Below are 24,353 nucleotides of genomic sequence, written 5' to 3' on the forward strand. Positions count from 1 at the left end.
GTAGCTCTATTTTTAGTTAATTTTTTAAAAATTTTTATTTATTTATTTATTTGCTTTTCAGGGCCGCACCTGTGGCATATAGAGGTTCCCAGGCTAGGGGTCTAATCAGAGCTGTTGCTGCTGGTCTGCGCCAGAGCCATGGCAATGGCAGATCCGAGCTGCGTCTGAGACCTACACCACAGCTCAGGGCAATGCCGGATCCTTAACCCACTAAGCGAGGCCAGGGATCAAATCCGCAACTTCATGGTTCCTAGTCAGATTCGTTTCCGCTGCGCCACGATGGGAACTCACTCTATTTTTAGTTTTTTTAAGGAGTCTCCATACTGAGAAACTTTAGCATTTTAATGTCAAGAATGTTAATTTCCTTATTCTTACAATAGTCCCTTGGGCTAGTAGAAAGTGTCTCTCATTTTATAGATATATACTCTAGAATATATTTATCACTTAACCACTGGCTTTATTAATTTAGGGCAGAACTCAAGATTTCCTGAACATGCTTTCCTGAAACGAGTGACTTTCATAACACAGCATTGATTCTGTTTCATTGAAATTGCTTTCCTCTTTCACATCACATAAATGGAAAAAAAGAGCTGATTTTGGTGCTTAGTTATAAGTATTCCATAATGTTTGTCCTCTGAACAGTTTGAACATTGAATTGAAAGCTATCAGTGTGGGGGAAAAGCAATAAAAGGTGTCATGTGATTTAAAAGCCTGGCCATATGCTGCTTGTAATGATGCTTATTAACACTTTGCTCTACAGTAGAAATCGACAGAATACTGTAAATCAACTATAATGGAAAACATAAAAATCTTTAAAAAATGACATTTTTCATAAACAAATTTAAAGCTTCTTCTAAGTATTAATTCTGAAAAGTATGCTCATTTTCAGTGCACTTTAAAAATGACTCTATTTAAGTTAGAATATGAGTATACTTTTGCCCGTGACCCATTTAAATATCATCCACCCACATTAGAATAAATATAGGAAATATATTAATGAATACAGTAAATGTTTAAAAAATCTTTTCCATATTTCATATCCTCAAATGTGTTTTTGAACAGGCACATACATTCATGCATTGGGCCATTCGGCCTCATATACAAATTATAAATAGATCTTGAGAGTACAGCCTCAATGAGAGCAAGAATTTCTGTTTTGTTCATATAATACAGTCCTAACTCATAGAAAAAGCTTACTTAAGGCCAGTGGAGAGTGAATGATGAAATAATGGAAGAACCAAGGCAGGTAGGGCAAGCCACATAATGTATACTGAATAACAGATGTATTGAAAAATGATCTTTTGAATTTTTTCCCCTCTTATTTTTCTTATTTTAAATGCTTTGGATAATCTATTTCACCAAGTATGTTAGGACTTAACCTGTGAAATGTAATTTACCATAAAGTTATAGGACTCTTATTGGCGATCTAGCTTACTAAGTACTCTTAAAAATGTGCAGAAAATAAGATTGTTTTTCCCCAAAAGCTCACGCTCTCAGAGTGGCCACTTTCTTCTTGAGCTCACAGTGCCATGGTTAACAAAGGGAAATTGTTCCGCATGTACGTAGCCACAAGACTCTTAAGTCTTTTCCGAACTCCAGTTGAACTGTATTTGGTTCCAAAGTAGAACTAATCATTCTTAATCCAAAGGTAAAACCATCACAGCCAGTAAACAGGCCCATTAACGTTGAGCACAGGAAATGAAGCTGGCAGTGATCAGTGTTTCAGTGGTACATCTCCCAAATAACCTCCCCAATTAAAGTGGAGGTGAATTATGACAATAAAAGGGAATTGATAAAGTATTTATATCCAGAGAGCCACTTGCTTTTAATTTCTATTGCTTAGCATTGCAGCAGCATCGTTAAATGTGTGAACATGATGGGTACCCCACAGGGTCCTTCAGTCCTCACCTATGTGCATCTCCTTATGTTTAATTTTTCAAAACTGGAAGTTGATTTAAAAAATATGGACAAGCAAAGGAAGAAAAGATAAATCATCTGCAATCTCACCACAAAGAAATATTCATTGTTGGCCTGCCTTCCTGTCTCTATTGTTGTGCTCTTTCTGGTCTTTGAGAATAAAGACACTTGGTATAGTCTTGAAAATAAATGTTTTCATCGATGCCACCAACAGAAATACAGAGAGAATGATAAACATGGGAATTATAACATTTTGAGGGGGTGGAAGCTAATCTGAAGTTTCCACAAAGAGGCAGTCCAGAAAAATGTCAGAGCACAGCGTTTGGAATCTGGCTGACCCAAGTTTGCATCCTACCCTCCCCACAACTGTGACCCTGTACAAGATGTTTAACTTCTCAGAGCCTGTTTCCTCTTCCGTAAAATGAGAATAATACCCTCATCAGAGTGTTTTTGTGACTAGTCAATGAGAGGTATTTAAAGAATTTGGCAAGCTGCCCAACACAGTATGCATTCAATGAATGGTAGCTGGTATTATTATTTATAAGAATACTTACTGTAATTTTACATTCCTTACTAACCTTGCAGATCACAAAGTTCAATACCAGATGACATGATTAATTTTAGATCAGCCCAAGAGAAACATAATTAAGCAGGTAAATCTATTGGCAAAAGACTATCGAATACATTCTGAAGCAAGTGCATTAGGATTGTAGGATTAATTAAAACTCGTCTTGTTAGCTTAGTTAATGGCTGGATGGCTATTCTTTGGAATTAGGATCTTTAAAAACAGTGATCTTCTCCATTCTCTCCTAATGCTGTGTTTGCAGTTAGTACTTTGCATATTTTGCATTCATGTGACATAATTCAGACAAGACCAGAAGTGTGTGGTTAGACTCATCTAGAAATTTCATCTATGTGGAAATTCATTTTTATTTTATGCAATTTTGGCTCTGGGCCCAGTGAAGCTTTATTAGGTCAAGATCTCTGGTAGAGTCCCATTTTTCTCTCACTCTCTCTCTCTCTCCTTTTTTCCTTTTTTGGCTGCCTTGTGGCATATGGTTCATTTATCTTTCATCCCAGGAGAATTTTTATTGACAACATTTATTGAGAGCCAGTTATGTGCTAAGTGCTGTTGTGGGTCCTTTGCATGAATTATCTCATGTACTAGAACAAATGGGCCTGTAGTCCAGATATAATGTCCCCATTTTTCTGGGTTCGGACCTGTGGTTGAAAGATGTTAAGTCACATGCCAGCAGGTACATCTCCGTGAAGATGGGTTCCATGACTGGACCCTACTCTACAGTTCCCCACAGGCTTCTCCCCCCCTGCTCCCCCCTTTCCTGAAAACTCGGAGGGACTTTCCTACAGAATTGGAGAAAACTTGCCTTTGATGAGGCTCATACAAAGGGAAAATAAGTTATAGGTTATCAAAACATAGAAGTACATAATTCAAACTGTCATTTACTGACTTTTAAAACTAAGCAACTGAGACTATCAAAGTTATTTACTAAATACAATAAATGGTGAATTGAACTATACTTTGGAATTTTTACAATAACCATGTAAAGAAATGACCTTAGACAGGGAAAGGAAAATGGAGAGACAGATGGAGGAGGAGGAAGGACACACCAGACCAGAGTAAGGGGGTCTGGGGGGTACACTTACATTCATGCGTGTCTTGGCATCTGGTGCTATTCAATGAGGCAGATCCCTACTTTCTTATATAAGGTACTACAAGTAAAATCTGAAATTGGTCATTTTATTTACATTTTTAAGGTAGGGGGAGTTCTACTCACAGAAAACCGTCAATACAAAAATCCAAATGTGTCTTTAAGCCTTGGTCTGAAATTAGAGCAACTGAAAGCAGCCCACCCCAAACTCTCTAGCTATTCTGCTTGCTGGAGGAATTCCAAGTTATGTGTCCTTGACCCTCCTTGCCCCATCCTCTAAGGAGGTTCAGTCTTCCCACTTTCTGAGCATGTGCACCTTACCCTGTGCTTAGAAAGGCCGGCTGCTGGGTTTAACCCTCTGTAGTCATCATCTTGAAATTATCAACAATTTTTGAATCAGAGGTCTTGCATTGTCATCTTGCACTGTGCTCTACATGTTACATGGCAGGTCCCATTTGTATGAAATTTCAACACAGATAATCAAAGTCTCCTGAAATCTGAAACTCACATCCCACATCCTTAAAAGTTAAAAGATCAAGGTTGGGGTAGCATTCTTCCTGTGATTAGTACAGTCCTCCTGTGTGAAATCCTTGCATTTAGTCTTACCCGCCCTGTCGTACTTTTACACCAGAGTAGATGTTTTATGGTGGAAATCTTATCGTTTCACTTTCCTGTTTGAACTCTTTCAGTGCCTTTTTTTTTTCCCCCAGTGCCTTCTTATCTACCTGAGCGTGACACAATGATGCCACAATCTGGCTCTGGTCTACTTGTCCATTAGTGTCTATCTTTCCACATCAAGCACTGTGCATTCCAACCACACCAAACAACTTGACTTTCAGTCTTTAGAACATGTCCTTCTTGTTTTGTGCTTTACTTTATCACATGCTGTTCCTCAATCATGGGGGCTCAGCACATTCCGAAGCACCTGAAACATTTTCTCAGTGATACTCGGGACCTTCTCCACAAGCAAAGTAGATCCAGTGCGTGTCCTCCATTTCTATTACTGCAACACCACACTGAATCAGAATCACCTCTTTTTTTTAAGACTGTTGAGCAGTCACTGAGATGCACTGTGGTTACCAAGGGGTCAGGGGAGGGAGTGGGAGGGACTGGGAGCTTGGGGTAAATAGATGCAGAATGTTGCCCTTGGGATGGATTAGCAATGGGATCCTGCTGTGTAGCACTGGGAACTCTGTTTAGTCACTTACAATGGAACACGTAATGTGAGAAAAAAGAATGTATATATGTATGTGTAACTGGGTCACCATGCTGTGCAGTAGAAAAAATATACATATAAATAAATAATTAAAAAAAAACACTTAGAAGTGCCGATCACCATATAGTAATCTTGACAATAAACCCTCACTTTTCTCCCAGACCCACCACTTTTGTTCATGCCTGTTGTTCTCTTGCTTAAGATGCTGAAACTTTCTATAACCATTTCTTGCTCTCTTCATTTAATTTAATAGACCCTTACCAGGTGTATCTTTGTTTACACACAAACATGAGCATGACTTTTACCCACTTAAAGAAACCTCTCTTTTAGACAAAAAAAAAAAAAAAAAAAAAAAGGAGTTCCCGTCGTGGCGCAGTGGTTAACGAATCCGACTAGGAACCATGAGGTTGCGGGTTCGGTCCCTGCCCTTGCTCAGTGGGTTAACGATCCGGCGTTGCCGTGAGCTGTGGTGTAGGTTGCAGACGCGGCTCGGAACCCGCGTTGCTGTGGCTCTGGTGTAGGTTGGTGGCTACAGCTCCAATTGGACCCCTAGCCTGGGAACCTCCATATGCCGAAGCAGCGGCCCAAGAAATAGCAAAAAGACAAAAAAAAAAAAAAAAAAAAGAAACCTCTCTTTTTTTTCTAGAGAGTTAATCCAAACTTCATCAGGAGGCTGATCCTGATAATGGTGATAAAAGTGTGGCTACCATTCCTCCTGTGTTTTTGATATGTCGGTGCTATGTCAATCACTCACAATAATCTCATATAATCCTAACGTTAATCCTCAGAGGTGAGTGCTATTATCTTCACAGGTACTAAAATAGAGATCTAGAGAGGCTGAGGGACCTGTTCCAACATACTCAGCAATCACATGACTGGAAATGAAATCCAAGTCCGCATGACTGCAAAGCCCATGTATTCGCCCCAATCCACGCCAGGCCCAGTTCTCCTTCTGGTTCCCTCATTCCAAATCCACCAGCCCACCTCCAGTGTTCTCTCACACCCCATTCCTGTGCACATATGTCTGCTCCTCCTACAACCTTGCACACTTCTGAGATCGTCCAGGTGGTCATTACACCCTATTCTAAGTGCTCATTTACTTCTGTCTTGGTATTTGTGATCATTAGCTTCCCCTCCCTCATCCCTGAAGACTGTGAACAGTTCTCAAGCACTGAGAATGACTTGTCACCATTGAACTTGCACAGCCTGGAGAATCACAGCACATGCCTATTTAGCTCACTTATGTAAAAATGATTGCTAATAATATTTGCTAATACTTCTTGAGCATCTTCTACATGCCAGGCCCCATTCTACACACTTAGCATGCATAATCCATTTAATCCTCAAAAACTCTTTGAGATAATTTGTCTTTTTAATCCTTATTTATTTTTCCCAGGAAAATTAAATCCATAATTTAATAAGTGCTCATAAGTTCAATGGGAAAAATAACTTTTGATGGATACCAAACTACGTAAAATAACTAATGTTGATCTAATAGGCCGGCGTTTGTTAATTTGCATTATTTCTTCCCAATAATTACATTTAGACCAGTCACATCCCATATCTTTTTTAAAACAAATTTAAAAAATTTTAAATTATTATTTGGTTTTAAAATCTGTACATGAAGATAAATGGAAAAAAAAAAACTGATGGAAACAGTTTAGACATTTTGACCTAAGTATACTTAGCAACCATATTCAATGGCTTAAAATAAACCAACAAACCAACAAATGCCACACAGTTTTTTGAAATGTGGAACTTTGCAGAGTAGCTAAAAAGATATCATTATAAACTCTCATTAATGGACCATGTTATAGTCAGAAAAGTGACTTCAATAGGGTAATAATATATTAATAGAAGTAATAATATAATATTAATAGAGGTAATATATTGTCAAGCTTTATTCAGTCATTAGTCCATTCCTATCTTATACTACATTTATACTACATTTGAGGTCCTGATTTATTCCAGATTTTGCCTCACTTTTTCCTGATAGCTAGAAAAGTATTTCTAGCTGTCTACTAGGCATCTTCACCCAAACGTTTTCAACAAATACATCAAGTCATCTCATCAGACATTCAAAATCATAGCAATTTATGCTAACAGTTTAAAAAATGTGTCTTTAGACATTTAGAGCCAAGACATAAAGGAGGACAGAGTGTGAGCCAGTGCTCCTGACTCTGGCTCCACTGGCTTTTATTTTATCTTCTGTGCCTCCTTGTTGATTCACTGCTGTGGACAAGACAAGGTTGACATTCCATCTCACATGGACCTGACCCATACCTCGTTGTAATAAGACTGTCCTTTGGGATTTCCTTTCTAGCCCTTGGGAGTTGATCCCATTTATTCAGTTCCCCCTGGAGGTCCCAGCCTCCCTGGCTCCTTTTGAGGCTGGCTGAGCTGTTCCTTGTCCTTGGGTCTTAGCTCTCTTTGCTGCCCTCTCTGGGGTCTTGTCCTAGAGTAGTCCCACTTCCTCTAGCACCTTTCTTTTCTCCTGCTGGTGCTTTTACCATGACTGTAAATGGGCTAAGCTCTTTGCCAACACAAATTTCTTCATTTTTCTCCTTCCTTCTTTTTTTTTCTTTCCACTCTCTCATCCAGAGTCTTCTCCATTTATTTTCTAGTTGTATCTGTTGCTCCCACATCCTTAAAAATATTCTCTCTTTTTAATCTTTAGATATACTTTACCCTGCCCAGGAATAAAATGCTCCTCAAAGTTAACAAATGACCCATATATATAAAGTCTGATGGACCTTCCACTGAGCCTCAATTTCTTCTTTTTTCATGTAAAATGGTGATGATAGTTCACACCTCACAGGTTGTCTGTGCAGATTAGACAATTTATGTGAAAGCATTGATGGAATGCTAAATAAATCAGTGGAGCAAGACAATTCAGGATGCCTACAAATCTTGTTTTTCCAAGCTCTCAAAAATCCCACCTCATTCAAGGCCTAATTTAAAGAGCATTTTCCCTAAGTCACTTTCCCTGACCCTCTAAAAAAAAACTCCCTTTCCAGAGCTAGTACCATCTTCTTTAATTCATGAAACAATTAGAAGACATCTACATCCACCTGGTATGACAGTTACTTTTATGCATGTCTTTTTGAAGGAATAAATAAATGCACTGTTTATACTTCCCTTTTAGTACTTATCACCTTCCATCTTCTAATTATAGCTAATAGTATTCCTATTTTATCTCTTTTGCTAAACTATAAGCTTTTTTTTTTTTTTTTTGCCATTTCTTGGGCCTCTCCCATGGCACGTGGAGGTTCCTAGGCTAGGGGTCCAATTGGCGCTGTAGCCACCAGCCTACGCCAGAGCCACAGCAACGTGGGATCCGAGCCGCGTCTGCAACCTACACCACAGCTCACAGCAATGCTGGATCCTTAACCCACTGAGCAAGGCCAGGGATCGAGCCCACAAACTCATGGATCCTAGTCGGATTCATTACCCACTGAGCCACGGTGGGAACTCCAACTATAAGATTTTTAATGGCTTTCTGTTTTGTATCTTTTTATCCACGCTAAATGCATAAGTCCTTGATGAGTGAGTATGTGAGAAGTGAAAAAAGAATGATATGAAAATTATTTTTAAATATATAGTTACAACTTTGATATCTGTATTTGGGTCTGGTCTCTCCTTACATTGTTTCCAGAACTTAGGATATTTCTCATTCTCTCTTTTCCCTATGAAAGCCTTCTTTTCAGTATCAGATAAAATCAGAAGCCAGCTAACTTATATTAACATACCAACAACTGAGACAATACTCTTCAAAGGTCTGGAAAAAAGACAGTTAGAGAATCTTATTAGTATATGGTCAAGCCTATCTACAGGAACAGGTGACAGTAGATATTCTAGTTCACTTAGCAGTTCTGAACTCGTGGTTCCGATGTGTTTGTTAGCCAAATAGAGTTTGAGGGTAGTCTTAAAATCATTTGTCCCTGGCATTATACTGCCAGATGCAATTCTGATTTTATTTCCCTAAAGAATACACTGACTAATTAATAATCTGACCTTTTGGGAAGTGATATTTCTCAATGACAATCAGCAATGGACCATTCTGTTTTCTTGGCCAGATAAAATACTCTCACTCTGTGAGCTGCATTACATAGAATGTGTTTAGAGTTCTCTAAAAATGCCTTATTTTTGGCTGAAAATCAGAATATGTGACTTTCAAACTTTTCCTAATTTCTCTTGAACTCAAAGACCTTGTGGTTGAATGACCCCATCCAATAACAAACACTTGGGGGATTAGGGTTCTCCTTGTTAAGCTCTTGTCCTCTCCTCCCCATAGGCTTTATATAGATCATGGAAGCCAGCACTTCCTCTCACAGGCTGGGTTAGAAGCAAAATGCAATGAAATGACAGGGGCATCTGGGAACAAGGCAGTTCTTGAATGCACCATTCCCCAGGAAACCTAATTTTACAATCGTTATCTTTTAGTTCTTGACAGTTGCAAAGTTAAATATCAGTGCCAGGAAGAATGAACCAGAGTTTTCAGGGTATATTTTCCCAGTTCATTTCAAAGGGAGCAAAAGTCTAGGGTTCAAAATGGTTATGATGTGTTAATATACCACATGATAATATATAGATTAGGTGAAATTGTCTTACCAGAGAACTGTCAGTCTGAGGCACTGAGAGGACATTTGGGGCTTTGGGTCAAAAGGAAGGTGATTTTCAAATTAAATTAGATTATTTATGGCTTCGTCACTTTTATTTATAAAAGAGGAATGATGAAGCTCCTCTCTGCTGCCAGTAAATCTAAAATTTAATTTAAAATGTATTAAAAGCACTTTGTGAACTTCAGAAAGAAGGGTTTTCTTTAATTCAAGAAAGTCATATTAATTATATAAATCAGTTATGTTAGTCCTTTGAAATTAAATTTATGGTAGAAAGGAAGTCAGTGATATAATCGGCTTTCAGACCACATAGCATATAAAAAGTCATGTTTCTAAGTAAAGAAAGTGTCAAAGAATTCAGGATATATTACCAGTCATCTTAATTATTGACCTTAAAAATCCTTTTCCCAAAACTGATACATCTTCAGCAAATGAATAATGGTTTTTCTGGTAAGGGAGATAACCATGCTTTCCCACATTTTTATTGTTTCCTTGATTGTCAGAGATAACCAATACAAAGTTAACTTGTTCAGGAGATTAAATTCTGGGGGAAAAGTCTATAGTGTTTTAAATGAGTCTGATCATTTTTGATAGTGTCATAATTTCCTCTGTTGAGGAAGTCTGATATCTTAAAAAGGATTGCTCTGACTTTTAGCTTAGTGGTTTATATGAAAACATAACTAACCCAAAACAACAGTAAAACTATAATGAAACAAATCAATAAACATTTAAGGATATGTAGACAGAATTCGTTTTCTCATGATGGTTACATGGAATTACATACAGTTTTTATTACCCTAACTCCACCTCTTTTTTTTTTTTTTTTCTTTTAGGGCCCCACTCATGGCATATGGAGGTTCCCAGGCTAGGAGGCAAATTGAAGCTACAGCTGCTGGCCTACACCACAGCCACAGCAACATCAGATCTGAGCCGCATCTGTGACCTTACACCATAGCTCACAGCAACGCTGGATCCTTAACCTACTGAGTGAGGCCAGGGATCAAACCTGTGTCCTCATGGATACTAGTCAGATTCGTTTCTGCTGAGCCACGATGGGAACTCCTCTTTTTTTTTTTTTTTTTTTGCATCAATTTTATTTGTTGACATTTGATTCATCAGCTTACTTGGGCTAATCATCTAGCTTCATCTGCCATTCCCATGACAAAATGAAGAGAGTAAACTAGAAATAAAACACTTGGCTCCTTCAGTAAAGTGTTTTCCGCTTTCATATGGAAAGATTAAATACATATAGAAAAACTTCATTAAAATGAAATAAAAAATAATATAATTTACAAATGGTATGAAAGCATTTAAGAAAGAGCAATTAAATGTGTTGTTCATTCAGTCCCTCTCTGGAAACTAATTTAAGATCATATTTTGGAAAAGTCCAGTTAAAATATCCATAAAAGCTTTGTGATTTCCAAATCTTTCCATTAAGTTAATATATATTACGTTCTTGGGATAGTAGCTAGCACAGAATAAACTCCATGTACAATAGCCAAGATACGGAAGCAACCTAAGTGCCCATCAAAAGGCGAATGAATAAAGAGATCTGGGGGGGGGTGTATAATGGAATATTAGTCATAAAAAAAGAATGAAATCTTGCCATTTGTGATGGTATGGATAGACCCAGAGGGTATTATGCTAGGTGAAATAAGTCAGAGAGACAAAGACAAATACTGTATCATTTCACTTATATGTGGAATCTAAAAAACAAAACATCACAAAACTGAAACAGAGTCATAGATACAAAGTACAAATAGGTGTTTGCCAGAGGGGAGGGGGTTGAGGGAAGGAAAGCAACAGGTGAGGGAAACTAAGAGGTACAGACTTCCAGTTGCAAAACAAACAGGTATGAAATGTACAGTGTGGGATATATAGTCAATAATTATATAATATCTTTGTATAGCAACATATCATAACAACAAAAAAATGTTAATATATATAAAGCTCTTGGGATAGTAGCTAGCACAGTGTAAACACTATATGATTTTTTTTCTTATCAATATCTTTTGGGTGGAAAATATTGAATATTTTTCTGGAATTTATTGAAATCTTGTTATTCAGGTTTTTATTTTTATCTTTAGATTAATCAGAGCAGATATTTTGATTGGCCATGGAAGTTCTTACAACCGTTATGGTTTTTAACTTGAAAAGATCTCCTGGAAGGATACTTTTTTCTATTTTGAATTCTCTGTTTAACTGTATTCTAAAGGCTTAAAATAAAGCTCTTAAAGTTTATAACTCTAGGTTTAAACTTTTCTCTCTTATGCTTATCTAAAAAGGAAAAAAAATTACTCTTTATTGTTGATCACATTGCTTGATGAATGTAATGGTAATCTGAGACTTTAAGACAGTTAACAGTAGAAATCAATTTTTCTTGGTGTCTGAATTATTCACTAAAAGATGTGTTGCCTTTGAGTTTTAGCTAAGCTTCTGGTAATATTTCTGTTTTATATCATTGTTAAAATATAGTGCTTCTCATCAGGAAGACGTGTTTTCTAAAATTTACATCTTTTTCCTTCTCCTCAGTTTTATGATTCCCCCCAAAAAATCAGAAAACCCTGCAAATTACCATTTTATCTTTAAATTCAAGCAACGTCTTCTAATCAATATGTTGAGATTAGCACAACATTGAAGGAAAAACTGTAAGCCATTCACTCATTCATTCTGCAAATACTGAGCGAATATTTAATAGGTTGACTTGTTATGTGCCTATAATGTTCCAGCTGCTGTTCTAGAGCAAGTTGAATCTTCCCTGCAACTTTAATTCTGCCCAAGCAATCTGTACCTTTCTTTTCCTGTCCTCTTGCTTCTTGCTACTCTTGGGATATCCCTTGAACCTAAACTGGTTCAAGCCGGTGTTCAAGGTATATCAGCCAACACAAGTCTGTTCACATTGTTCCAGAACAACCAAGTGGTTATTACATTTTTATCTTCACTACCACTAATGTTATGCTATAGATGTCTCCAAATCTAGATATTGAGAGGCAAGACCTTTTACAAATTATGTATACCCAGAGGATATAATATATAGTATTTACTGTATTGCATTTATATATCTGACAGATTAAGTGGACTTGTTTCAGAAAGTACCAAATGGTTCACCAGATGATACAGTTAGCACAGAGAACAGTTGAAATTGTTATCTAATCTCTTTTCCTTTGTTGACTTTAGCCCAGAGAATTGAAATCATTAGGTGTGAAGGCATTTTGATAATCTACAAAACAGCTCACTTTTAAGCAACCAAGTGTTTCTTTTTTAAATATTTGTGATTAATAGCATAAAGTGGAGAGGGACCTTCTAAAGCATTAAGAGGTGATATGAATATGAACCAAGAAGCAGAAGTAGCCGACACGTGCGTAGGTCACAGATGATCCCCCACACAGGTCAAAAGCTTAAGCATGTTTCTTTCCATCAGCAAGGCTGCTGTCTCTACAAACAGTCACCTTAGTGACCAGATGTCTCCAAAGAAGCTGACTAGACATAGGAACAGGGACTTCAACCTTTTAGAGGAGGACAGAATGAACATTTATACTAGCACATTTTCCCCAACATGGCCAATTACTCAGAAAGTCTCATACATTTTTACATATGCATTTAAAAATTTTTCCATCTTTCACACCATTCCTTGCTTGGACTCTTAAGGATTTTTATAATAAGTGTTGCAGCTCTTGGTTTAGGTGCCTATTTTTGCAACAAGTTTTTTTTTTTTCCTTTGGATTCCCTTATGGCTGATCGTTAAAACCACATTTATCTCTAAAGGATACTAAATTGTTTGGAACGTGGGAGGTTTGTTTATGACGTCCCTCACATTCAACCATTCCTGAAAAAAAAAACTATCAGGAAAAGGAATCTAAAAAGGAGGATTATATCTACGTTGATTGGGACTAACTCTCCTACTTAAAGCAGAGAATACGATTGATTATAAGAAGGTATTTTTGATATGCAGTTTATACCAACTATTGAGAAAATATCTCAAAGGAAAGTTAGAAGAGTGTCTAGGTTATACATAAAAATAAAATAAAACATAGGCAACAGTGCACATTCAAAAACCAAAACCACTAAAATTTTCAAAGAATGTTATTAAAAATGAAATTTCCTTAAATTCAAACATGGATAGAAAAAGAAACTAGGAAATACAGTGAGAATACTGTGAGGGTTTTTGTTTGTTTGTTTTGTTTTTGCAGTAGGAAAATTTTCTTTGAAAGTGAGACCTTTGATTAGAGTTAGGAAAAGTAAAAGTTTTCTGGACTTTTGTTCAAATAATGCTTTTCAAAGGTGCAGAATTAATACTGGATCTGCATATACCAGATGGGGAAGAGTAAATCATTGTCTTTTTGGCCAAAATTCCGAGTCAGCAAAATTCTGTTCTGAGGATTAGGGTGAAGTGTCCTTCCACAAGGACATATCATGTTGCCAAAACCCATAACTCTCTCTTGGTTCTCTGTCATTTATTCAAATAAGATGATCCTAGTTGAGCCTAAGCTGGAATGAAGGTTCTTATTTGTCAGTATTTAGAACTACAAAGTTAGAGAAGTGTATCCTTGTAGATAAACATGAACGACCTAACTTTTTCAGAAACGATGTAAATAAAAGATTTTTAAAATCTCCATATAATTCTTTGCAGAGATAATTTAGAAATTAATAGGCATCCATAATTACATTATTAGTTTGAGGAACTTTAGAAAAATTATCTAATATAATTATATAGCACAATTACTCCATTATAAAATGCAACAAGCACACACTCATTTCATTTGAATGGCAGCAGAGGTATATATAATTTAGGCCTTCAAACTATTATAATTTACTTGAAATAGAAAATCTTAAAAATGTTGGAGAAATACTATGGAATCTTGTTTTTTCTGAAATCTAATTACTATATGCAATATTAAAAAATTGATTAAACACGATTAGCCTTAAAGATGAACAGACCCAATTTCAACTTTAGCTATTATTTAATTAGCATGCTATACATTAAAATAAGCTGGAAGATAGCAAAATAAACCTTTAAAGGACAGGATAATACTTAAGAGTTGCTACACATCTTATTTTGATGATAAACTTCAGTGCTAGAAAATAGTGTAAAAATGTCTAGAAATAGGAATTTAAGTAGTTTCCTCAATATTTTGCTCTCTATTTCCAAACATTTGGATTTTTAAAATTTCCTAATCTTTACTATCTTACATACAAAAATTCATACCAACGTTCATACCAAATTAATTCCAACGTTTGCTTTTTTAGATGTATATATTAGAGATGAGGGATTATATATTTATTAATCCTTAAATCATACATTCTTATTTTTTATTACAACATTGTGATAATTTTTCCATGAAAAGGCCATAAAAATTTAGGCTTTAGTAAATAATAATCATTCCATCTAGTAGAGGAAAAATGTTGGAAGTATCAATAACCGAAAGCCTATCTGTATCAAGACTGATACTAACATACTGTTCTCTCTGTCTCCCAAGAGCTCAAATTATAGGGAAATATAGTGTAACCAGTTATTACCAGTAATCTTTCAGGTTTATTTAAGAAAATCAAAAGAAATTCTGCCATTGTAGGCTTTATTTAAATCTTTTGGTCTCTTCCAAATTCATGACCTCTGCTTTCCTCTGGTTTTAGTATGAAAAACAATTCCATAAGTAACTTTTTTATAATCAACTACTAATCATCAATTCAACATTAATTTTAAATGACCTGATTTGAGACTACATTTCTAACAGGGATATTTACTGTATGTATTTTCCCCTGAAAATTCTATAATAGCTATAAACAGAAAAACAATATCCTCTAGATACTAAAGCTTTCAAGCTGTTTTTGTTTAAAACTTATATGCTGTAAAGTTTCCTTTCAGAAAATTCTGATATATTATAGGACATTTATAGCTTTCATCAAACCATGATCTTGAAGCTATACTTTCATACCAGGGAAGTTAAAGCCTCACTGCTGGTTTTAAATGTTTTGAATTTCTATGATCAAATGCAGTATAACAGATAATAGGACCTCTATTTCAAGATCAAGCCTATATATATTTATGGTAACTAATAGGAAAACAGTGAAATCCGAGGAAAACAGTGAATGTCTGAATGCCAAGTGCTAGACGCTGGACAAAGCACGACGTTCAGAAGTCAGTCAGACCTTGGGAGCCCATGAGCAGAGACAAATGTGCTACAGTGCAGTAGCCAGATCTACAGACAGATTCAGATGTAGCCGAAGCAGGTAGTGTAAGTAGGTGGGAAGTGTCTGGGGAGACATTGTAGCTGATTTTGATGGCAGGTAGCTGCCACTGTGGGGGATCTGAAGAAACACAGAGGGGGGTGGCTTTGCAAGTTTGCTGTAGTGAGTTTGAGAAACTACAAAGTATTTGCTATTGGTAGCAGGTGAGTTGGGAAGCGGCAGAAAACAAGAGTACCTAAATAGATAAAAACCAAGGAAAAATGTCTTGAAGGATAGAGACTGTATCTCTGTGACTGGTGCTCAAAACTGTTGCATTAAAAACGAAGTAGATGTGCCATGCAGAAGTGGATTTACAGTGCTAATCTATCATAGCATGTCACCTTAAGAGGTTATTAATGTGGGGCGGGGGGGGAAGCACAGGTGTAAAGTTTGTGTGTCACTCTTCCGTCACACACAGTGCCACCACAAAGGCAGCAGGGCACACAGCCTTAGGTATTTCCATACCTGGATCTTCTAAAAGCTCCCCCAAGAAAAACTAACATGAAATCATTTTCTTGCTGCAGAACTTTTCACTGTATTAATTCTAAAAATTCCTTTTGCCATGCAAAGCTCTGAAAGGAATTAAATCAAAGAGAGACTTCTCTTCTGCTATAGCAGAATCACTTTCTTGGCTGATATTTTTATTTACAAAATCTGACTCAAAACTAAGTCTGTTTCTCCACCTTTCCTTTGAAAGGTAGATGTAAGTGAAGTGCAGTGCTGTCACTTTACTATTTTACCCTGTACGATGTCTCACATGCACAAATAGACATATTCCTATTTAGAGTTCTGATTATCAAATGTTTGGAGGTAACTTTCTGGACTGAGATTGCTTATATCTTGAGTTTTTGGAATATTTTTCTATCTTGGATATCGATGACATTTAGAATAGAAGTTTTGAAAATATTCTCCCTATGCTTTATAACTCCCTTACCTGAGGGCATATTCGCATTGCTGTATTTGTGAAACAGGTGATGTGTGCTGCTCTGTAGCAATGAAAATTATGTTATTATACCTAAAATTAAAAGGTGACTCCTATGCCATCCACATTTTGGGGAAAAGGATGACAAAACTATACTTCTTAGAAGTAGCTCTCAAACACTATTTATTTTACGTTTCATGGTAGATTCCATCTTTAGCACAGAGAATTTTTTTTTTCACGTTTTCAACATGATGTTTTCCCTTAAATGTTTTCAGGAGCATTGTAAATGATGTGACGTTTCTGGTAGACCAACAATAGAACTGATTTACATAAAGCAGAAATGTTGCTGAAACAGAATTTAATCATTTTTTGGTCACTTTCTTACCAGGGATTTTGATGTGACTGACTAATTTCAATCCATAGGAACAGCTCTGCTCCTAAGAGACTATAAATCAAAGAAATACTTGGTAAGGGGTAATTCCAACTGCAATTCAAAGTCTGTGCTACTGTCACGTAGTGATGGACAGCAAACACCCACTGCAAATATTAGTACATTTGTAGGAGGAGTGTCGTGTTTTGGGTTCCCCTCTCTATCTCTGAAACCTATCTGCTTGTGAGAAAAATTGTGCAATAAAAGAAGTTTTACAGACACATACTATAGCTGTGCTTGAACTCAATGCAGCCATTCACTTCCATTCTTTCCTTGGATTCCAAGCCAGGGAGCACAATGAGGGTGTTGTGCTCTGGGCTAGCGTGGCATGCCTGATCGTTGGAAGGACCTGTGAGCTGTTTCCAGTACCTACACCACTTTACAACTACCCTGAACTAAATTAAACAGCACACTAGCATTCTGCGTTCAGAACCACCAAGGGCATGATCCACCAACTATTCTACCTGCATAGGGAACGGAATTCCTTAGTTTAAACATATTTAGAGGTACGTTAAGAATTAAAAACCTCACTTATGAGGCTTATAAATAATGGCTTCACAATTTTTGAGCTGCTGATTTTCCATGTAGTTTTCTTAATGTGTGTCAAAGTGCAGGGCATGAAAGAATCCATTGTTTGTGAGGGAGAAAGGTTGCTGGTTATGAAGGCTGTCCAGAAGGACAAGCTATCGTGGTTTGTTAAAAGAGCAAATATTTATTTAAAGCCCAAGGCATATCTGTAATTTTTGAAAATCATACGATTTCTAGAACCTGAACTTACTGAGACAACCCTATATTTCTGACACTATTTTGTGGCTGTGTGTATCTGTGTGTGTTTGTGTGTGTGTGTCTTGCTTTGGTAAATCCAAATAACACAATAAACATACATGTGTAGATTAAGTTCTGCTCAGAGTTATTGTTATGCTGTGATTTAAAAAGGACAAAAAAAGCTTACCTCTATCAGTCAAGTGGATACACAGGGACCTCCTTCTCAGCCTCGGCCTCAGCGTGCAGGCAGATGCTCTCGGAGCCAACAATCTGTTAACAGGAAGCAGGTAAACCCGAGAGCGTCCGCCTGCGTTACAGTCCAGTGCTCATACGAACACACACCTGCTTCTTCAGACCTGCCACTCATATGCCACAGCCACGCACAGGACCCGTATCCGCAGACGGAAACACTTCCTTTGGGGTCGCTAGTTTTCAGGGTAAGCAGCTAGAGGGCTGCTGAGATAATGTTGCAGGGAAGGCTTGCCTTCCCAAGACAAAAACCTTTTCTGCTGTCTGATAGCAGATAGGCAGCATTATCTCTCTGCATTCCACGTTCTCAAATCAGCTACTAGGAAAGGCAGTCAACAGCTCGTCCAGATGGCAGCTTGTAGGCATGCTTGGCTCGACTAATTGTCTACTAACATGCCCACTATTTCTCTCTTCCCTCAATAGATTTTTTTTTTTAATGCTCCTTCCAGGGTAAAGCTCAGCATAATATGCCACACTGTTTTCCATAAGTAAAATGGCTGGTCCTCCCAGCACTGCTGCAGACAGCTCATTGGGTTCCACTGGCTTTTCGTAGTCATAGCAACAACCAACAGACAGACTTAGCAAGCATGGCTGATCACGTGCAGCACACCGACACAGCCTGTTAATTTCTTTCATCAAACTCATCATTTCTGGAGGACGGTAGCTTCTGTTATCGTTCTAAATATTTCGCCAATAGTACAAGTGCTCTGAGTTTTCTAGCTTTCAGAAGGAACTTTCGTTATCTGAGCCAGTGCTTCATGTGAAATCAAGAAAAGGGAAGCCCTTCTCAATAGATAAATTGGGGTCTATCCAGGTTAATAACATGCAAATCACTGTAGAGACAGGAATTGAAACCATTGTCAAAACAGGTTCTACCGTCACATCACAGAATGAGAGTCAAGGAGATTGGCAAAGCTGGGCAGTTACATTTTCTGTTTTTCAATGATAATCTTGTAGCCACTTAACTGAAACAAAGCCCTGTGACTCATTATATGTGGCCAATATAACCAAATCAGATAGGCTATTTTAACAAGCTGTTGTCTATGATTCCATGTATTTAATTATTTTAATATACTTTTTATGTGTTACAGGATTTAAAATAAAACTTTAAAAATTCCTGTTGTTTCCTACTGCAGAAAATTATTCTTTAACTCAATTATAATTTATTTGTAAGATTAACATACTCTGGAAAATCCAAACCAAATTAAAAGTCCTTTGCTTTAAAACTCAACTTCAGTGCAGGAATGGTTTTACTTCCTCAGCGAGACAGATCACATCCCACCATCCCCTTAAAATTTCACCTCTTCAGGGAATTTCCCATAATACTCACCATTAAGCATTTATTCTTTCTGCAAAATCTCCACCCTTTAATACTGTCACCAGTCGTATTCTATTTGATATATTTCCAAGTTATCATCCCATTTATTTTTGTTTCTAGCAACTTGCTTGATGTAGTCATATTCATACTTTGGACTTGTAATCATAGATGTTTCCTTCATATGCTGATAGTCATTGATTTATTGTTTTGTAAGTATTGCATTTCCCTACCCCTATTAGGGCTCCTGCCTTCAGTAACAATGCCCCAAGCTCAGTCTGCATATAATCCTGTGGATGAAGATTTGGGGATCTCATTTTCCTTCCTCTCCAACCCTATTCACATTTGGTAGGTTTGCAGCTGCTCAGGTTAGCATATCTGCTGGAGAGAAGTGGGTGGGCTCTTAAGTCTTCTCTGATTTAAGTTACCTTCCCTTAAGTTGTTTCGAATTTGCTGCTCCTGAACTTGCTCCTGCCTTCAACTTTAGCCTTGTATTCTATTCTTCACTCACCATGTTCCAGCAGTTTTGAATGATAGCCCATTTCTTGCTTCCTTGCCCTGCAGATGTCCCTGCCACCTAAAAGCTTCTGGACCAGATCCCATCCCCCCAGCACCTTCTGCCTCCATCCCAATCTGCCTCCTAATCTATCTTTCAACACCTTGCTCAAATAGACCAGTCCGGGGCAGGATTTGCAGTGGCTTCCTCAGTGCCTCCACTCTACCTGGAATCTGCTTCTACTATTACACTCCTGTCATGCACCGTGGATTTTTAGCAGTTTTCCTTTCTTGTCTGAATCCTGTCCTGCTCTGTCAGCTCCCTGAAACCCAACCTGGTTCCTGTCTTATTTGCCTTTTATGCTTGGAATATTCTGATTTCTCAATATAATTTGAATGAGGACCTAAAACACTGTGGACAGGTACTGAATGATTGGATACTGTGAAAGCTGGGCTTTAACTCATCTTTTTAATACCTTGCATTTTTGACTTATTATAACTCCAGAAGAATTTAAGTGATTTTGATTAAATGTTGGCACTTTTTTTTTTTCTTTTTATGGCTGTACCTATGGCATATGGAAGTTCCCAGGCTAGGGGTTGAATTGGAGCTGCAGCTGTGGGCCAGCCCCACAACCACAGCAAGGCCAAATCTGAGCCTTGCCTACAACCTACACTGCAGCTCATGGCTACACTGGATCCTCAACCCACTGAGTGAGGCCAGGGATCAAACCCATGTCCTCATGTATACTAGTCGAGTTCATTACTGCTGAGCCACAATGGAAACTCCAAAATGTTGGCGTTTCTTAAAAGTTATCAAGAAACATCTAAAGTTCATCTATGGTTTCAGGGTGGTTTTTTTTTTTTTTTTCATTATATGTCTGAAAATATCTTTATTCTACCCTCATGTGTGATTGTTTGGCTAGGTTTAAGAATCTTTGAAGTCCCTATCCTTATCCTTTAGAATTTTGAAGGTCCAAGAAGGTGTCTTGTACCTTCTTGCCCCAATGCACCATCAACTATACTTTCCTGAGGAAGAGGACTAGAAAACACCCAAAGCTGCATAGGGTTAGGAACTGGAAAGCTGGCAGGAACTGAGATGATTTTTTTTTGCTCCCACGGCACCTCTGTTAATCATTATAAATCACTCTGTGGGAGGCTGTGTTCTTTGCATGCTCTGGCTTCATCACCTACCCCAAGCCTCTCCTCTCATAACTCTGGCTGCCGTGGCCCATCACTGTCACTCTGGCCCTCTGGCTCTGCTCTGCAGCATGTCTCTGAGTTTTATTCTCCCTTTAGCAACTTGTTAAATACAGATTCCCAAGAAACAAATACGATTTTCCCAGCTCATCTTTCTGAGCCAGATAGATAGCTCGTAAATTGCCAACAGCTGTATACCTGGATTGCCCTAAGTCAGGTTCTAATCCTTGGTCTGATCAGCTATGGTAGGGACACTTGGCATTATCTAGTTTTCAAAGTTTTACCAATAAAATAGGTGTAAAGTAGTAACTCATTATTGTCCTAATTTGCATTTCTCTAATTACTGAAAAAATCGAACATCTCTTCATGTTCAATGGTCTTCTGGCTTATCTTTTCTACAAATTTCCTGTTCATAGCTCTTGCCTATTTTCTCTGTTGAGGTTCGTTATCTTGGTATAGAATATTAAACAAAATGGCCATGAAAGTACTTTCAAAATGTTTATATATTTAAGCATTACAATTAAGTTGTTACAGAATTAAAAGTTAATAAGTTATCCATTGATGTAAAAGGGAAGTCAGCAATTTATTACTAAATGTTCTGGTTTTCTATTATGCAGAATTTGTTTCAGAATTTTTTTGGTATGAAATTATTTTTCAGTATGAAAGTATGTACTACCTATTCAGAATGTTTTTTAGCATGAAAGTATATACGACCGCACTGTAATATGAAGAATGATTTTCTAAAACACAAGGTAAGGTCATAAATCACATCCCATTAAAATATTGTCAGCAAGAGTGCCTTTCAAAATTAATATTACTTTGAAGTTCCTTTGAAGTTCCATGGAACCCAACTAGTGTCCATGAGCATGCAGGTTCAATCCCTGGCCCTGTTCAGTGGGTTAAGGATCCAGCATTGCCCTGAGCTGTGGTGTAGGTCACAGATGAGGCTCAAATCCCACATTGCTGTGGCTGTGGTGTAGGCCAGTAGCTACAGCTCCTATTTGAACCTTAGCCTGGGAACTTCCATATGCCATGGGTGTGGCCCTAAAAAGCAAAATAATAATAATAATATTACTTTTATTTTAAAAATAGCAAGTATCATGAAAGAAAAGCTGAGAGGAAAAACTGAGAAATTGTTGTCTGCAATGAACATGTATTGCTTGTAAAATTAAAGCAATGAATGTCATAAAAAAAAAAAAGGCCGATAAACTGATGCAGATGAAAGGAGACTCTAGACAAACTGCAAGCGATGTGTGACCCTGGGTTGGGCACAGGATCAAGAAAAGGATGCCATAAACTGTACTGTGGAGACAGTCCATTTGAATATGACTGTATGTTATATCGCAGTGTTGTTTCCATTTTACATTATATTATGGTTTTTAAAATATATCTCTTTGTTCTTAGGAAACCCCTGTTGAAGTATTTAGGGTAAATGGCTATAGGCTCTGCAACTCGCTTTCAAATGACTCAGCTGAAAAAATAGTAATGCATAATAATGTATTTGTCTTATCGTGTTTTCATGATATAGTTTAGCTTTTATAAAATAGATAGATGATAGATGATGTAAGGATAACCTGACCCCCTTGCTGTACAGTGGGAAAATTAAAAAAAAAAAAGAAAAAAAAATAGATAGATGATAGGTTTATCTGTATAAACCTATATCTATCCTTGTAACTATCTATCTATCAAGGGCTAACACTAAATGTGGCAAAATAATAACACCTGATGAATCTTAGGTGAAGGATATTATCCATTTATTTTATTATTCTTTCCATTTTTCTGTAAGTTTGAAGTTGTTTGTTTTCAAGATAAAAAGTGTGGGGAAATGAAATAAAATGAGAACAAAGCAATGTTCAGCACAAACACAGCCTTTAGGTAAGAGTACTTGATAAGGGCATGTTTATCAAAGCTAAAACTAAAGTTGATAAGTTATGGTCTAAGACGATGATGATGAATATTATGAAGAGGCTACTTTGGTAGAAAGTAGTAGAAACATTTTGTACTTCCTTGAAAGAAGTTTGTTATTTGCCTACATTTGCCACTTCCCAGAATCCTGACATGAGCCATTTATCCCTTGTTCCTCATATTGAAATCCTTCTTAATTTGGGCCATTCACTGCTGTAAATATTCAGCAAGATCACTGCTGATTGAAGCAGTATATTCTCCAATCACACCTGTCCCCACAGCCTCCACAGCTGGGTGTCAATATTCCAAGGGATCTAACCCCTAGTATAGCAAGGAAGCTCTTTGTATAACTTAGAGAATAGATAGAACTTGAGCATGGTTCACTTAATGGGGTAGCACAGACTGTTATAAAGCTTACACTGAATTTTCTAATTCCTAACAACACACAGAATATGCCAAAGGATCTAAGTCATATAATTAGTTATGTTAGCAGTAACATGAAAAAATGTGCGGTTAAATGGCACCAGGATGGGAAGTGTGACAACTACCTTGGAGAGGATTAGAAAGGGGCTTGGGGTACCTCTGTGAAGCAAATTGGATTTACTTCTAAGATTCCATCCTCTGAGAAATAAATGCTGGGAAGCCAACTGACTCACAGGCTATTTATCAAATGGCTTCATATCCTCTGAGGAAGTCTGATAAGTATCCAGAATGACCTTGATAAATCAGAGGTACCTGAAACCAAAACAAACTCAGCAGAGTGAAGACTTTGTGGAAATCCACTTATTGAATGAATGACAAATGAGAAAATGACCATAGAACAAAAACACCAGAGGGCGAATGATAAGAATATAAATGTCGAATGCATTAAACTGTTTTTAAAAGCTGAATTAAAGTGAAATCTATGAACACAAAATATCCTATGGAGACCACAGAAGAAAATTCCATTAATAGCTACAAGTACCCACTAGAAATTCTGTATCCCCTCTAGATCAGGAGGAAGAGGAAACTGTAACAGGAGGTTTAGAAAGAAGACCTGACCAGGTCTAAATCAAGAGAACTTGGTCTTGACTGGCCAATAATAACAACGTTGTTTTCAACATTTCAGGTTTATCAAGTTCTGGGCTTACAGATGCCTATAATTGTAGGGCTTTCAAGAATGACATCGGAAAATGTCCATTACTATGTGTCAGTACCAGGTAGGGAAAAAATTGAGGCATTAACCAAAAAGCAAACAAAAAACTGACCTACAATGACTCATCCATGCCCTGTAGGCCCCTCAGCCCTAGTTAACAGCCCCCGCCCCATGCCCCATACATCTTGCTTGCCCATATCTCCCCCCAACACAAGCTAAAGAAAAGTGCAGGGCTTTTATTAAGCCCACAGTATGAGGGATTCTTTGAGCCACATAGAAAAGGCTGCACTTGC

The 24,353-nt window shown here is 37.3% G+C and overlaps 2 protein-coding genes across 58 annotated transcripts in view; one reads left to right on the plus strand and one right to left on the minus strand.

The window, feature by feature from the left end:
• CFAP96 (cilia and flagella associated protein 96) overlaps positions 1 to 24,353 on the plus strand; it is a 487,170-nt gene that overhangs the window by 305,983 nt on the left and 156,834 nt on the right. The window lies entirely within an intron of this gene.
• Positions 1 to 24,353, minus strand: part of SORBS2 (sorbin and SH3 domain containing 2) — a 324,236-nt gene that overhangs the window by 190,873 nt on the left and 109,010 nt on the right. For 36 of the 52 annotated variants that reach the window (XM_084998242.1, XM_084998274.1, XM_084998241.1 and 33 more), the window contains exon 1: positions 17,952 to 18,508. The gene's annotated coding sequence lies outside the window, so the exon portion shown is untranslated. 52 annotated transcript variants of the gene reach the window in all.

Source organism: Sus scrofa, chromosome 15 (genome assembly GCF_054392235.1).
Source record: "Sus scrofa isolate SSC_HxYL_T2T_F1_AM1 chromosome 15, Sscrofa_HxYL_maternal_Yorkshire_Landrace_v2.0, whole genome shotgun sequence".
Lineage (NCBI taxonomy): Eukaryota > Metazoa > Chordata > Mammalia > Artiodactyla > Suidae > Sus > Sus scrofa.